Raw genomic sequence first — 14,486 nt, 5'->3', positions numbered from 1 at the left:
GAAAAAATATCAAATCTATAAATCTAAGTTTTATTAAGCAATAATAAAGAAACCTCAGGAGCGCACTACTTTTTACGCAGCTACTCCGTTTTGTCCTGTACACACACACACACACACACACACGCACACATTTTAATCCTGACGTTTCCTCTGTAGGAATGTCTCGTGGTGAAATTAAACCAGGTCGCCTGTGCGTTTTTGCGCCTGTCACGCCTGCCTGTGCATGAAGCAGCTTGAACTGTTTGCGCATGTTTCCCAGCTGCAATATTTACCTGTCTGTCAGCGTATAGTCGTCTGACAGGCAGAATTACAGATGCCATTTTGAAGTGGAAATATTATTCACTGGCTCTGGATTTTGTTAAAGTCGTTTGTCAATAACGTCTAGTAACCTTGATGCACCAGCTGCTGTAACTGTCTATGAAATTGAGACACAAAGGACAGCCAGAATAGGATAAAACGGGTTGTATCTTAAATAAGGGGCAAGCAAGTGCACTTATAATTCCCATTATTTCTCCATATACACTCTGAATACACTCTGAACTGCGGAAATGTTTTTCCCAAGGTTTTGTGAACACACGTCTATTGACAAAGCAGATGTTAATTGATTCGATTTGCAGGCAGAACTGACATCCGAGTGCAAAGAAATAAAAAAATAAATAAAAAAGAGCAAATAACGGGTAGCAAATTGAAGTTTAGTGGATAATTAGCATTAAATGGGCCTCTTAATTGGGTGAGAACGCAATGAGAAAAACGCCCGTATTTCACTTTGTCTTCATTAACGCCGCATGAAGCGTTCATTTGATTTATAATAATGAAGTTAAATAGGAGATATTTACTCCAGAGCTCAAAGCATGGCATCAGCGTACCATTTGGGGGGAAAACAAACAGGAAACAAGCACGTGAACGTGCAAATGAAACACCGCCTGGTTTAAAGCGGTGCCTCGTTCCTCGTTGCCGAAATCACAGCGCTCCGGACACGTTCTAGCCAATTCCGGATCATTCTAAATAGACATCACATAGCACACATAGAAAAAAACAGCTTACAACTCAGTCAGGTCCGAGAATGAAAAAAAAAAGCAAATGGAAATATGGTAATTGGGAAATGAGAGTGAAAAGGAGAGGTGTGGAGTCTGGGAAAGTGTGGCGGTAGCGAGGAGCCTGCACACCACCCCTTCTCGAAGACCGCACCTGGGGGATTCTGGCCATATGTTTAAGCTTTGTCTTGTCCTACAAAGTTAGCCTGCCCTTCAAATGCTTCGCCTGTGACATGGAGAATATGTGCTGCAAGTGAGGGAGCCTGAAGAATAGGGAGGGAGAGTGCGAGAAAAGATAGAGGGAGGGCCAAAGGAGAGCGATCGCTCCTGGCTCCTACTGTAGAGGCCAACTGCTGAACTGATTATGGTATAATTAAGGTTGTAAAGCAGTGCATATTATCCACCTGCATAGGGCTCGAATCCCCCGCACTAATAAGGCAAATGAGGGGCGTCCAGCTTGCAGGTTTGGGACAGAGAGTACGGGCAGATTAATGCTGTTTATCGAGAGCCGTTCAAAGCATTACAGGTACAGAGGCGTGGTCGTTTGTCATTTTTAAAAGCTGGCAAATGAAATTATTGGAACAGGTAAACTAAAGAGACAAAGTGGAACTGCGCTTCTAAAGGTTACCGTTTTGCAAGCTATGTGTTTTCAGGGCTCTTTTTTTTTTTTTCTTCTCCCTCTCCTTCCACCAGGCTCCTGGCGGGCCACTTTTATTTGCCTTTAAGTGGCTAAATTGGGAATAATTACCTCGACCATAAACAGAATTTGATTAAAGGACAAAAGACACCTATGAGGATGTATAGGGGAGATTTCAATTGGATTTGCATAACTGTTAAGTGTGAGAGAAACAGCCACGCTTTCATTCTAGCTCATAAGCAGATGTGCACACAGCTTACACACACACACACACACACACACACACACACACAGCCATGTGAGGTTGTACAGTGTGTTATTCCTCTGCAGAATCTCCATCGCACACTCGTTCCTAAAAAACATATTCATTGAATGATTCATTTATTGGTAATTATTGAGATTCAGCTTAATTTCATTTCTGTTCTGGATTTTAAACAAAGCAAAAAAAAGCTTTCGTGTGTGTTTTCTGTCCTTTTTTGCTGCTTTTACCTGTTTGCCTGGTGTTCCTTAATTTTCATCTTGACTTTCTTTATTTTTTTCCACATTTATAAAGCAGTTCCTGGTTTACTACAAAAGAATCGTACTCATCATCAGTCAAACAATTTTCTTTGTTAAAGGAAAAATTTGGTTTACATGCATGTTTACAGCACGGTGTTGGGAAGAAACGTTCACAGGTTTAACAATAAAAAAAACGAAAAGAAAACCTTTATAAGAAAAGGGAGCAAAAAAGTATATATATATATGAACATAGGTTTGTATCTATAATTCTTACAACTTGGAATAACTGATGGTTTAAATTGATGTATTATTATTATTATTATTATTATTATTATTATTATTATTATTATTATTATTATTGTTGTAGTTGTTGTTATTATTATTATTAATATTATTATTGTTGTTTTTATTATTTTTATTATTAATATTATAGTGATGATTATATGTATTATATGCAATATATGAATTATTATTATTTGTTATTTTATAATTAATAATAATACATATTATAATATATATATATATAAAATGTAGATTTATTATTATTATTAATATTATTATTATTATTATTATTATAAGCAGAAGGAGAAAAAGAACAAGAGGAAGAAGAAGAACAAGAAGAACACAGATTTGGACAGACTTGTCCATAAAATATTGCACTGCTTTCATTCTTTATCTACATATATTATTCTACTAAATTATATATTATATGATATATTGTATAAACTATATATTGCATTAGATGTTCTTCAATATGCTCTGAGGTTCCCTAAACTCCTGAAGGACTGTTGTGGTAAAGGTGCTCTGAAGGACGAGCTGTTTGTGAGATGTGCTTGGAAAACTGGAACTTGCAGATTTTTTGTGTTTACCTAATGATTTTATTTTCCGAAGGACAAACAAGTAACCAGTCTGTAGCCTCTATAAATTATTACAGAACACAAAAACAACAGATTCTTCATGTCCTACTGTCGGACTGAATCGAATTATTATTTTATTTTTATTTTTTTTATGAAAGGGGAAAAAAAGAAAGAAAAAAAAGAATACCTTCATCATTTCATTGTAGAGGGAGCCACCTAGTGATGAGAAAATATTCTGCACCTGGTCTAAAGAGTTTTTATAATAGTTGATTTCATGATTAATCAGTTTGCCAAATTGCAGAAACACAAAAGTGTATTTGGTTTGGGGAAATATTGAGAAAGACTTTACTCATTGAGATTATTCTTCATAATCTATATTTATTTATATTTATAATTATCTATAGCATTATTTATAGTAATAATGTATTTTTCTGTCTCTCTCTTTCTCTCTCTCTCTCTCTCTCTCTCACTTGCTATATATCCAAAATAATCATAAGAAAAGCCAAAAGTAAGTTTTTTTATTACTTTATTATCTGTTATCTATAGTTAATGTTTTTTTATCTTTATTTATTATTTGATTATTTCCATTTTCCTAGTTTTTATTGTTTTTCTGAATGGTAATTGGTCAAAAAATCATAATGCATTACATGACAGAGAGTAAGAGAAAGAAATAGAAAGAAAGAGAGAGAAAGAGAGAGAGAGAGAGAATGGGATGCCAGTATGCCCGCTGGTCTCCAGCACCCGGAAGGATTTCTAGCACACCTTATTAAACACTACTTGATAGGGTCAATAGCTCCCTCTCCGAAACACAATCCTAGAACAATTTCAATTTTAATAGCTTTTACTATGTATTTCATCAGAGGAATAAAGTGAAATAGAGACTTCCCCCCCACCAACGTTGAAATAGAGCCATCAAAAAGTGGCACCGACACATTCCAGCCCGGGAGCTTGGCGTAATTATCCCAGCGGATGTGGGCCTCAGAAGCTCGGTCAGCCTCGTTCATCATTTCCAGCAGGCCCTTGCCTCTGCCTGCTAATTTCATCCCAGGGATTAGCTTGGCTCACTTGTCTATCTAGTTATACTTCTGCGTAGGGGTGTAAAATATCACCTCTTTCCATTTATAATAAGGCCAGGCGAGGCCACGCACCGATGCATGCGCATGGCTACGGCTCACTCTTGTGGGAAGTGACCGAGGAGAGGAAGTGAAGGTGAACAAGTGTGTGTGTGTGTGTGTGTGTGCCTGCCTTAGCTGCAGGGCAAGGAAGAAAAAAAGGAAAAACTGAGTTACAAATACCTCCAGAGTATCCTGAATGTAGAAGACACTTAAGCACATACTGTACGTGCAGAACAAGTGTGTGACATCTTATTAGAAGACGGCGAACAAATCTGCTCTCGCACAGATCATTTGCTGCCCGTTTGTCAACTTCACCCTCCGCTTCGCACGTTCCGTGCTTAATTACACTGTATTGTGTTTAAAGGGGTAATTAAAGGCAATCGCACAGTGCCAGGCTTGGCCTTAATTACACACTCGCAATAAGACCCGAGTAACACTCCGTACGGCAGTACCGCGAGCATCAAGCTGTTACATGCTGGCGCAGAAATCCCAATTACTTACAGCAACGTATCAGTAATCATGTTGTTACTACTCCAAAATGTGCTTCTCAAACGAATAAAATAATCCCATCACAATGCAGTGACATGACAAACCCCATATCAGGGCAAGCGAGCTCTATTTCTGTCCCCGTCCATCTGAAAACATTTAGGGCTCGCGCTTATCACTCAGCGAAAGGTGATCGAGTCGCACCCGAATCGAAACAGAGAGACTGAAAAATATAATTAACCTTTCTTACAACCAGGTCAAGCAACCAATTGTTATTCGTTTTTGATATGACAGCGCTCTGAGGCAGCGCGGGCCCGGGGAACCTCGAGCCCTGAGACATAAATTGCGATCAAATGAAAACAAGAAAGCTGAATTAATACAACTGTATGGAGTAAAGAGCTCAGAGGCACCTGGGAGATCCCCTGCAGCAGTGCGAAGTCAAATCACTATTTCACCAGATCCGTTTATCTACTGGACTTTAAAGTTTCAGTGCAGAAGCCGGCTATCGCTTCATACTACACAAACTAGCAACATTTCACACATGGTACTTATCTTCTATTGTAATTAAAAACTGTGCATGTCATATTATCAACATATAGTCAACACCTGCACACGGGTGGGTACAAATGTAAATCGAGATTGAGTCTGTCCTGTGATATCATGTTCACAATAAACCCTTTTAAAAAAAAACATCAGAATTACTCTTTTCATTATTATAGAGTTACAGATAAACACTTTCTGTGGTTCCAGATCTCTTAGATGTTAGCTGGTGTACTTGATAAAGACCTTTTATACATTTCAACATAATATAGAGGTATAGCCAGTGGTGGGCAGTAACGAAGTAAATGTAATTCATTACTATATTTGAGTAGCTTTTTCGTCAACTGGCAGCAAGCGACCAATCAGGGACTTGTTTTGATTGGCGCTTGGTATCTACTTATCACCAACATACAGTTCAGCGTCAGTTCAATAGCAAGAGAAAGAGGAATAAATGATGGAAGAAACTCCTGACTCGAACCTGCCACAACACCCGTGACCTTATTTACGCGATTGTTTTTTGAAGTAGTTGAAAAGAAGGTTTATGGCTCATGATCATTTGAATAGATATCAATAAACTCATAAATATCATTCTATTAATAGATTGATGTGCTAATAGTAACATCAGAGTCATTAGAGTCACCAGGGAACCTTTATACAGTGAGGAAAATAAGTATTTGAACACCCTGCTATTTTGCAAGTTCTCCCACTTAGAAATCATGGAGGGGTCTGAAATTGTCATCGTAGGTGCATGTCCACTGTGAGAGACATAATCTATAAAAAATCTCCTCCACACAGATCTTCTCTAGATCAGTCAGGTTTCTGGCCTTTCACTGAGAAACACGGAGTTTGAGCTCCCTCCAAAGATTCTCTATTGAGTTTAGGTCTGGAGACTGGCTAGGCTACGCCAGAACCTTGATATGCTTCTTACAGAGCCACTCCTTGGTTATCCTGACTGTGTGCTTCGGGTCATTGTCATGTTGGAAGACCCAGCCTCGACCCATCTTCAATGCTCTAACTGAGGGAAGGAGGTTGTTCCCCAAAATCTCGCAATACATGGCCCGGTCATCCTTTCCTTAATACAGTGCAGTCGCCCTGTTCCATGTGCAGAAAAACACCCCCAAAGCATGATGCTACCACAACAGTAACCTTGGAAACGGTGGTCCCAGCTCTTTTCAGGTCATTGACCAGCTCCTCCCGTGTAGTTCTGGGCTGATTTCTCACCTTCCTTAGGATCATTGAGACCCCACGAGGTGAGATCTTGCATGGAGCCCCAGTCCGAGGGAGATTGACAGTCATGTTTAGCTTCTTCCGTTTTCTAATGATCGCTCCAACAGTGGACCTTTTTTCACCAAGCTGCTTGGCAATTTCCCCGTAGCCCTTTCCAGCCTTGTGGAGTTGTACAATTTTGTCTCTAGTGTCTTTGGACAGCTCTTTGGTCTTGCCCATGTTAGTAGTTGGAGTCTTACTGATTGTATGGGGTGGACAGGTGTCTTTATGCAGCTAACGACCTCAAACAGGTGCATCTAATTTAGGATAATAAATGTAGTGGAGGTGGACATTTTAAAGACTTATTTTTCTCACTGTGTGTATATATATATATATATATATATATATATATATATATATATATATATATATATATATATATATATATATATATATACAGTGAGGAAAATAAGTATTTGAACACGCTGCTATTTTGCAAGTTCTCCCACTTAGAAATCATGGAGGGGTCTGAAATTGTCATCGTAGGTGCATGTCCACTGTGAGAGACATAATCTAAAAAAAAAATTCAGAAATCACATTGTATGATTTTTAAACTATTTATTTGTATGATACAGCTGCAAATAAGTATTTGAACACCTGTCTATCAGCTAGAATTCTGACCCTCAAAGACCTGTTAGTCTGCCTTTAAAATGTCCACCTCCACTACATTTATTATCCTAAATTAGATGCACCTGTTTGAGGTCGTTAGCTGCATAAAGACACCTGTCCACCCCATACAATCAGTAAGAATCCAACTACTAACATGGCCAAGACCAAAGAGCTGTCCAAAGACACTAGAGACAAAATTGTACACCTCCAGAAGGCTGGAAAGGGCTACGGGGAAATTGCCAAGCAGCTTGCTGAAAAAAGGTCCACTGTTGGAGCAATCATTAGAAAATGGAAGAAGCTAAACATGGCTGTCAATCTCCCTCGGACTGGGGCTCCATGCAAGATCTCACCTCGTGGGGTCTCAATGATCCTAAGGAAGGTGAGAAATCAGCCCAGAACTACACGGAAGGAGCTGGTCAATGACCTGAAAAGAGCTGGGACCACCTTTTCCAAGGTTACTGTTGGTAATACACTAAGATGTCATGGTTTAAAATCATGCATGGCACGGAAGGTTCCCCTGCTTAAACCAGCACATGTCCAGGCACGTCTTAATTTTGCCAATGACCATTTGGATGATCCAGAGGAGTCATGGGAGAAAGTCATGTGGTCCGATGAGACCAAAATAGAACTTTTGGGTCATAATTCCACTAAACTTGTTTGGAGGAAGAAGAATGATGAGTACCATCCCAAGAACACCATCCCTACTGTGAAGCATGAGGGTGGTAGCATCATGCTTTGGGGGTGTTTTTCTAGACATGGGACAGGGTGACTGCACTGTATTAAGGAGAGGATGACCGGGGGCCATGTATTGCGAGATTTTGGGGAACAACCTTCTTCCCTCAGTTAGAGCATTGAAGATGGGTCGAGGCTGGGTCTTCCAACATGACAATTACCCGAAGCACACAGCCAGGATAACCAAGGAGTGGCTCTGTAAGAAGCATATCAAGGTTCTGGCGTGGCCTAGCCAGTCTCCAGACCTAAACCCAATAGAGAATCTTTAGAGGGAGCTCAAACTCCGTGTTTCTCAGCGACAGGCCAGGAACCTGACTGATCTAGAGAAGATCTGTGTGGAGGAGTGGGCCAAAATCCCTCCTGCAGTGTGTGCAAACCTGGTGAAAAACTACAGGAAACGTTTGACCTCTCTAATTGCAAACAAAGGCTACTGAACCAAATATTAACATTGACTTTCTCAGGTGTTCAAATACTTATTTGCAGCTGTATCATACAAATAAATAGTTAAAAAATCATACATTGTGAGTTCTGGAATTTTTTTTTTAGATTATGTATCTCACAGTGGACATGCACCTACGATGACAATTTCAGACCCCTCCATGATTTCTAAGTGGGAGACCTTGCAAAATAGCAAAATTTGGCACCGTGTAAAAACGTGCCAAATCAAACATGCGGATGAGCCGCTGTGGCGACCCCTAATGGGAGAAGCTGAAAGAAAGTAAATATATATATATATATATATATATATATATATATATATATATATATATATATATATATATATATATATATAAAGAGGACAGAATCTAATTATGTGTGTGTGTGTGTGTGTGTGTGTGTGTGTGTGTGTGTGTGTGTGTTATACAACTGAACTGCTCTTCTGGCACTGTACTTCACTGTTATTCTCCAGCCTGTAGCTTGTACTTAATTGAAAGTCAGGAAATCATATTGTTCATTACTTTGGCTTCTTGTGCTAGCAATCACTGCGGCCTATTAATATTTACAACCTAATGCATGTAGCACTCGTTACACACACACACACACACACACACACACACACACACACACACACACACGAGTCAGTGCATCGTAATGATATTTGATGATTAACAGAATACTTCTACTGTAGATGATCAACAAGCAATGAGCCATATTTCATACTGGGTCGTATCTGTATCCATATCTGGACACTTAATTTTTCATTGAGGAAGTAGAAAAAATAAACTAAACAATTAAATTTTTTTAATTACTGTACTGTTTAACCTGAATTTCTTACATTATTATTATTATTGTTATTATTGTTATTTTTGTTATTACTATTATAGTATTACAGCATAATTAACTCTTTAGCCTTCTCATTAAAACTAGTTGTATATGTCATTAGAATATAAGGTCTAAATCTTTTTGTTTTTTTATCCTGGCTTCTTCCTGAATTTCTCTAAAATGCTAATTAAAGGGTGCCGTGAGCCACGCTTTCATTCATGCATAAAGACAGATATTAATTGAATCACCCTCTTTTCTATCTGCTATCCATAGAAGGCCACGCACCACATCAGGTGTGCAGGATCATCAATGATGACATTTCTATCCCACAATGCCAGGGGCACACTGTGATTCATCATTTACTCCTCTGAAGGTTAAACTTAGATAACCTGCCTTTGGCATTTAATCAGTTTACATGTTAAATACTCTTTTAGTAATAAAATTATATATATATATATATATATATATATATATATATATATATATATATATATATATATATATATATATAAAAACTTTATTGCTTTTCAAATGAGGTTCTTTTGTATAATGGATTTAATGACTTTGTTAGGGCTCTACACTGTCACATCAGTGTGTAAAACTAATGGCATGTGCAAAAAAAAAAAAAAATTGCAACGATTTTCATCCAAATGGCTTTGCTAATCACAGTGTGTAAATTAGAAATACGTGCACCATAGGCAGAGATTTAGAGACACAACTTGGATTGGATGGTCTTGTTCTCAACGATATCTGGTGTTAGTTTGGACATGATGTGATCCACAAGGAAAGGAAAGGAAAGGAAAGGAAAGGAAAGGAAAGGAAAGGAAAGGAAAGGAAAGGAAAGGAAAGGAAAGGAAAGGAAAGGAAAGGAACACTTCCCCTTTTTTGCTTTCTTTCATTTGACTGTGTTGAAATTATACTAAAGGAAAAAAAGAATCTCTCAATTGCTTTTTTTTCTTTCTTGTGTTTGTTTGTGTTGAAACTATACTATAGAAATAATACTAAAGAAAAGAAAAGAAAATCAAAGAAAAGAAAAAAAGAAACAATTGCACTTTTTTCTTTCTTTTTTCTTAAGTATTTGTTTGTGTGTTGAAATTATACCATTGAAAATATACAAGAAAAGAAAAGAAAAGAAAAGAAAAGAAAAGAAAAGAAAAGAAAAAGAAAAGAAAAGAAATGTGGAGATGTTGACAATGGCATAGTTGTTGCAGGTGAGCTGATCAGAAATTGCTGATCTTCTAAATGTCTAAAAGTAAGAATTTACACCGACTGGTATAAACGTGTCTGATTGGAAACACTTTGTTCACTGCTATGAGCGAACAGCCAAATCTATAGCAGCTCAAGTAACCAACCGTAACAGTCTGTATAGTATCAGAAAGCAGAAAGCAGACGTACTAAACGCTAAGAAAGTCTGAAATTCATGTAAATATTTTGTATATTCTGCTTTTCACTCAGATTGCTGTAGATAATATCTGAAAAGGTGGATCCTAGTGGTTAAGGCATTAGTTAAGGCACCTAAAGGTCATGAGTTCGAATCGCACCTACGCCAAAAGAGCATCTGCCAAATCCGCAAATGCAATTTTGGGCCCTTCTGTATATATAAATTAAGTTAAGAATCTTTTCGGTTTCTAAGCTACTGCTGAATTCCAACAAAAAATAAAAATAAAAAGGCAGCTAAAATCCACTGATAAAAATAACATAGAAATGCATTTTCTACAAATGTAAAACAAACCCCTTCCATACTTCAGTGTCTGGGTTGCCCTTCAAAGCCCAGATGTGCTTGTTTCCCGTCCACTGACACCCATATAAATGGCTTTATTATCTCCCATTGTGGCAGGGGAAGCTGGCATGGTCTGGCCCAATGAATCACCGCTCGTATCCTGCTCGGCTGGCCCGGCTCCAGCTCTTGTTGTCTCATTAGGGGCTGCGTCCCCCGAAACGCTGCAGCGACAATAACTCACCTGCATTAAAAGCCTAAACCAGCGCCTGAGTGGCAGCACGGCCGGCTAATGAGGGGCGTTTGGGAAAATTGTTGACAGAGCATTTCAAAGAAGGGGAGTTGCCCACCGGTAATCTCCCAGCAGCCGACGGAGTCGACTCGGATGAAGATGGATCCACTAGCAGGTCCTTGGGAACTTCTGCATTAGCGCTTGACAACCTGAAATGCTCTTGTCATCAATGAGCGTGTGATTTGCCCACGGGGCACTTAGTGGGGGAACAAGGAGCTGTCAGGATGACAGATTGCAAAATAAGGAGGACTGGTAGGGGGGGAGGGTATGAGAAATGAACGTTTTGTTGTGAGGGCAACCACAGAGAGTGACAGTTCTGTGGTCCTTGTGTCGGTAGACTTATTCTAAACTAAATGGGGGCAATGGGACATGTTCACTCCTTGGTTCATTCATGTATATGAATATATATCAGAGGCATGACTCGCTTCAAAAAGAGGTGTGTGAAGTTGTGGCGTCTCGACTTTATAGACAGAAGATGTGGTGTCTAGACTTCATAGACAGTTAATAAGGGGGGCTTTTTACTTGTCACAGTGAAATTCTTTCTTCGCATATCCCGTAGGGAGATGGGGTCAGAGTGCCGGCTCAGCTATGATACAGCACCTCTGGAGCACAAAGTGTTAAGGGTCTTGCTCAAGAGACCCAAGAGTGGCCACTTGGCGATTCTGGGTCTTGAACTTCTGACCTTACAATCAGCAACACAGCTACTGTATATATCACCCTATAAATGCTGGCAACCAAAACCTCAAATGTCCTAATGAGTCATGAATATGACTTTTAAAAAAAAGTTTAAAAACACCTTGGTCCATCCCTATTATTATTATTATTATTATTATTATTATTATTATTATTATTATTATTAATCATACTGAATACCGTTTTACTGACAACACGACTAACAATTTCGATGATCTTGTTTGTGAAGAATGAAAAAAGGACTTGTTATTCTGATGGGAATGAGATGTTCATTGACACAAATACTTTTGAGAGATGAACGAAGGATTTTGAGAAAAGTACAGGCTTTTGCAAGAAATCCAATGTTTTTTGCTGTTTGTACAAATTGTTCTGAGAAATGCACTTTACTGGCTTACAAATATTAAGGATGGTTCAAGAAATGCTCCGAAGCAGCTGAGAAAAACTGTAATTAAGCAGATCTTTCAGGACAGAACACTGGGGCTTTCTGATATCCTCCTAAGACGTTTGTATCATCACATTGAATTCTCCATAATTAATAGGCATACTTACTTTGTACCCCAGATATCATTCATTTATTCACATTCAGGAATTGCTTTATCTCGTTTCAGTTTCACAGTGGAGCTGGAGCTTTGGGTATGAGCCTATCAAGGCATCATGCACAGACACATGAGGCAATAATAATCAGTATTTACAGTTTTTCTCAGCTGCTTTGGAGCATTTCTCGAATCATCCTTAATATTTGCAAGCCAGTTAAGTGCATATCTCAAAACAATTTGTATAAACAGCACATTGGATTACTTGCAAAAGCCGGTACTTTTCTCAGAATCCTTGTTGTCATTTTGTAGATTGTCCAAGAGAGGGCGACAAATTGTTCATTTTGTTTATTTACACATTTTTTTTTACAATTACATGCATTTATCAGTATTGTTTCTGCGAAAATGATCAAAATCGAAGAAAATTGAAGTCTGTCAAAATTAAAAATCTTTTTAAAGGCACTAAATGTTATTAACACGCTATTAATTCAGCGCACATTTCTGTTTTTACCATGTTTATAAAAAATATAAATACATAAATAAATAACTAAATATAAGAGGCGAAATTAAAACCTTCAGCACAAAATACATTTATTCACGACGTCCTTTCTTTACTTAGATATAAAATGAATAAATAAACATAAAATATTTTTAATCGGTAAACATTTGTTTTATTTATGCGCCAAGTCTCAAATCAATTAACCCTCCAGGTGGCGTTTTGTGGGTTTTTAACTCATAATGGCGGAACGAACTTAAATTACTGTCTTTTTTGATCGTACAGATAAAAACAATACATCATTCAAATTTGTAAAATGTCTACTTTTAATTGTATACGTTTATAATTATAATACAACAAAACGCTGTGCTTTTGTAAAATAAAGTAAACCGATAGGGGGCGCTCTCTGCCATGTCATTTCTCTTCACAAACACAAATAAAACAACCTGAATCTCAGTGAATATTTGCCTCACAGACATAATATATATATGCAAAGAAACCTCGCAATGTCATTTACATAAACCACATTCACATCGAATAAAAAATATTCTCTGATTATGTAATCGGTATGATTTATACCATAAATCCCATAAAACCAAAACCATAAATCAGTATAATTATGATAAAAGCTTCTTGACTTGACTTGAAGTGGTGCAATTTCTCCGGTATCACCTCATTAACTGTCCGTGTAGAAACATAGCAGAGGTTCCGTTTGATGTCCTGATGATTTACGTAATTTAAACCACCATTATTACTTTAAAACTTTTACAATAATTGTTTGTCTTCATGCTCTATGTTGCATCCACATTTCTCAATGTCTATGTTGCTTAAAGTATTAAAAACAGGAAGTATTAATATATGGTACATTTAGAACAGATAGAAATGTGCGATTAAGTTTCAATTAAATATTTAATTTGATTGACAGCCCTAATATTATTATGATGTGAGGTTCAGTTACCAACGTGGCACTAAAACAGTTAGAAGTAATAACTATTTTCTACTGAAGTACATGTCAGAGCCAAAACCTCTTTATTTTCACTTGAGTAAAAAAGTATAATCAGTACTTCAACTTTTACCAGAGTATTTAAAAACATGAGGATCTGTACTTCTACTTAAGTAAAGGATGTGTGTACTTTTGCCACCTCTTGTCAAACCAGACCAAATAATTTCTTCATGAGGAGGCGATTATCATTCAAACCAATTATTAATCTACTATAATCACTATTTAAAAAAAGGCACTTATGACTTGTGAGGTAGCCAAGTAATGAACCAAAAGCAGAATCTACAGTCACTGTATATTATACAATATTAATTGATTAATCACTTCACAGATTCATTATGGAGTAGAAATATTTTCTCCTCCTGATAACAGTGATTTACTAATAGATAGATAGATAGATAGATAGATAGATAGATAGATAGATAGATAGATAGATAGATAGATAGATAGATAGATAGATAGATAGATAGATAGATAGATAGATAGATAGATAGACAGACAGACTATCGATCGATCTATCTATCTATCTATCTATCTATCTATCTATCTATCTATCTATCTATCTATCTATCTATCTATCTATCTATCTATCTATCTGTCTGTCTGTCTGTCTGTCTGTCTGTCTGTCTGTCTGTCTGTCTGTCTGTCTATATATATATATATATATTAGCAAATAAATCTCTCTATCTCTCTCTCTCTCTATCTATCTATCTATCTA

This window comes from Silurus aristotelis, assembly GCF_946808225.1.
Source record: "Silurus aristotelis genome assembly, chromosome: 9".
NCBI classification, from domain to species: domain Eukaryota; kingdom Metazoa; phylum Chordata; class Actinopteri; order Siluriformes; family Siluridae; genus Silurus; species Silurus aristotelis.
Note: the sequence above shows the minus strand (reverse complement) of the source record.